Below are 3,627 nucleotides of genomic sequence, written 5' to 3'. Positions count from 1 at the left end.
TGGCTGTTTGTGTATCTTCAAGCCTTTAAGACCCCAGACACTCTTATCTTTTGATAACTGGGCACCATTAGCTTTCTTCACCACATTTGCTTAGGCACCCATTTTGTCCTCAGCAATCGTGTCAGGGAAGGTGAGCATCACAGAGGGCTGGGTTAGTAGAACCAAGTGTTCTTGCATTGAGGGAGTACTTGAGTTGAGGCCCCATGTCCATGTACTACCTTAAGACTAAACCTATAAATATAAGTACATAGATCTATTTCCCTGTTGTTATATATAGATATATTTACTTATGTACATGCCTGTATTTAGACCTCTGTTAGTGTCCTTTGCCTCCTAGTTCTTTCCTCTATTTCCTTTTATTTTTCTCTTGTCACACTATCATGGTCGGCCTTCATTTTGCTTTTCAATATGCTTTTCAATAATTCCTCTTGGCTACATTACCCTTAATCAAGCCCCCACCGGCCCCCGCCCCTCCGCCGGCATTCTATGCCCTCCTCACCGTCAATTTTAGATCACTTATTCTTCCCTTGTCCTTGGGTTTGTTGGCAAGCCCCCCCACCCCGCCCCCCTGCCCTGTGTTCTCCAGGACCCTTCAGTCCCATGCAGTGACAATAATAAGCGCAAAAACAAAGCAAAGTGAAACATAACAACAAAATAAAGCAACAGCAACGAAAAAAAAGCCAACAGCCGAAAAGGAAAAGCCTATTAATCATTCCAGGTCTGACTGTTGACCTTTATCCAGTTGAGTTTGATGGGGTGCTACGTCCTGTCCCAAAGTCTGTTTTTGGTATTCCTCAGGGACTTCCTTGCTTTGCTTCCCCTGCTGCTCAGCTGCAGGGCCTTAGTGTTTTGCCCCGGTGTGGTGGGTCAGATTGGACACAACTCCCTTATGGTGTCTCCAGTACTCTTCCTTATAGCGCTATGGGTCAGTGAGGGACTTAATCAACTTCTTTTTGGTTTTCAAAACTCTAGACTATTGTAGGTGAAGTGAAGTGCCATCTTGCAAACTTGAAAAGCAGAGGAAACTTGTACTTTGGAATGCTGGTATTAGGCTCGTAGCCATTTGGGATTATTGTAACTGTAATAAGTGAATTTGATAACCATAATGAAAATTGAAATATTGTTCTATAGTTGTAGTTCTACTCTTATTCTTTAAGTCTCTTTTGGTGCAGCAATGTACAATTCCTTGCTACATAATTGTCTATATTGTTACTTTCAATATAACTATATATTTAAATTGCCTCTCAGATAAATAGCATATATGCATAGCTATGTCTAGTTGTTTATATGTTTGTTTTTTTTCCTTCTAGTATGGAAAGCTCTTTATTGGAATGTATAAGCTTTTTAAAATCTAAATTTCATTATTAATAGTTTAAAGGTTGGCTATCTTCCCCTGAGATTTCTGTTCTATAGTCATTCTTTCAAGCCTATTTTTGCATGGATTGAATATTTATTACTATTAAACTTAAATTCTTCTATTGAACTTTAATTTATGGTTATTTAAAAATACTCATATATTTTATACCCCTTCAAGATACCGAGTTCATATTCCTTCTCAGGATTCTGGAACAATCTCAGTGCCTCTATTATAATGAATATCAATTATTATCTTATATAGTTCTGATGCTACAGAAATTCTTTTTTTTTTTTAACATTTTATTAGGGGCTCATACAACTGTTATCCCAATCCATACACACATCAATTGTGTAAAGCACATTTGTACATCGTTTCTCAAAACATTTTCTCTCCACTTAAACCCCCGACATTAGGTCCTAATTTTTCCCCTCCCTCCCCGCTCCCCCCTCCCTCATGAGCCCTTGATAGTTTATAAATGGGTATTTTGTCATATCTTGCCCTGTCCGACGTCTCCCTTCACCCACTTTTCGGCTGTCTGTCCCCCAGGGAGGAGGTCACACACAGCACCATGCAATCGGTTCCCTCTTTCCTACCCATTCTCCCTTTACCCTCCCTGTTTTGCCACTCACACCACTGGTCCTATAGGGCTCATCCATCCTGGATTCCCTGTATTTTCAGTTCCTATCTGTACCAGTGTACCTCCTCTGGTCTAGCCAGACTTGCAAGATCGAATTCGAGTCATGGTAGTGGGAGCAGGGAGGAAACATTTAGGAACTAGAGGAAAGTTGTCAGAAATTCTTGGTTTAAAATTTTAGTCAGCTGCCATACTAATGTCTACCATCAGAGGGCGCTCCCTCGGCCCTCTCGTCAAATTTGGGCTCTTCGAGGTTGCCGTAGTTATTTTCAGGGGTCATATTGAGGGGTCATATTCAGGGGTCATTTCCCTACATTCCCAAGGATTTGCCGGCAGCAGCGGTGCGTACTTGTCGTCCCTCACCAAATTGTCTTGGGTTTATTTAGCGACTGTGTCTTTTTTCAGTGTCCCAATTGAAGGAAATTGTTGCTTGCTTTTAGAATTCTGTTTTGACAGATCTATTTTTTCTTTCAGGGTTAGAAAAATTTACCTCGTGTTTTCCTGTTTTCGTCAACTTCGGTTGAGATGGCGCCATTTTGAATTGTTCGAGACAAGGTAAAAATTGCGCAGTTCACGGATATTTGTTTTATGTGGATGTTTAAAATAAAGTATACTAATAAAATATGTTAGAATGTTAATAGTTAATTCAAATATTTCTATGCATGTAAAAAGGACAAAAGCAAAACGAAAACAAGTGTTTAAGAACCTCGCACGTAAAATCTTGTAAGCCAAAACATCCAATTTATATGTTTTAATGTATGAAAATACCAGATTATATCCAAATTAAGAAAACTTTATTGTATTCACAAATAAAATATCCAAATCGTTTGTTATAGTTGCCCCTCTAATGCTAATGTGGACCTGGATAATAATCGTAAGGTCAATTATCCCTGGATTTACAAAAAAAAAAAAAGTAAAAATGAAATAACAAAAAGTACAATATTAAATACCTACTGTAGTTAATATATATAAAGGAATGCTGGTGGTGCTGTACAATAAGCATTAGATTACTAATTGAAAGGTTCAAACCCACCAACCACTCAGCAGGAGAAAGATGAGGCTCCTGGTAAGATTTAATAGCCTCATACTTACCTCGCAGGGGAGATACCATGATCAGGAAGCTGGTTTTCCCAGGGCAAAGCTTATTCATTGCCCTCCGGATGTGCTCATCCCTGCTAATTCCCCAAATGTGGGAAACTGGACTGCATAATTTGTGGTAGTGGGGAACTGCGCTCATGCTCAAAAAAAAAAAAAAATAAGATTTAATAGTCTCAGAAATAATATTTGGGTCGCAGTGAGTCATAATTGACTTAATGACAGTGGGGTTTTGGTTTTGCTCATTATATAAAACACAATACATTATACTTTGGAAAAAGTCTATGTGAAATTTTTTATAGAAATAGATTATATATCATAACCAATTCAGGAACAGGAAATACATAGAGTATAACTGAAATTATAAGAACTCATTAAGGGGATATGCCTATATCTATGTGTACAAATGTTTAATATCTAATATCTGTACTAAAATAGCTATTGAATGATGGAGTCTTTGACAAATGGAATTAGTAAAATGCATACAGGGTATATAAAAAATGAGTATTAATACTAAGTGGAAAGTAAACAATAAGGTATC

At 37.9% G+C, this 3,627-nt stretch overlaps 1 non-coding gene across 1 annotated transcript; it reads left to right on the top strand.

Annotated features, from left to right (window-relative positions):
- The first annotated feature begins 3,075 nt into the window (after positions 1-3,075).
- Positions 3,076-3,235, top strand: LOC115869847. Its single transcript, XR_004046403.1, has one exon. It is a non-coding gene; the product is annotated as a U1 spliceosomal RNA (small nuclear RNA).
- The last annotated feature ends 392 nt before the right edge of the window (positions 3,236-3,627 follow it).

The sequence above is a fragment of the Echinops telfairi genome, unplaced genomic scaffold (genome assembly GCF_000313985.2).
Source record: "Echinops telfairi isolate 266 unplaced genomic scaffold, ASM31398v2 ScPeMD7_54;HRSCAF=185, whole genome shotgun sequence".
In the NCBI taxonomy this organism is placed as follows: domain Eukaryota; kingdom Metazoa; phylum Chordata; class Mammalia; order Afrosoricida; family Tenrecidae; genus Echinops; species Echinops telfairi.
Note: the sequence above shows the minus strand (reverse complement) of the source record. Positions and strands in the feature narration are given on the sequence as shown.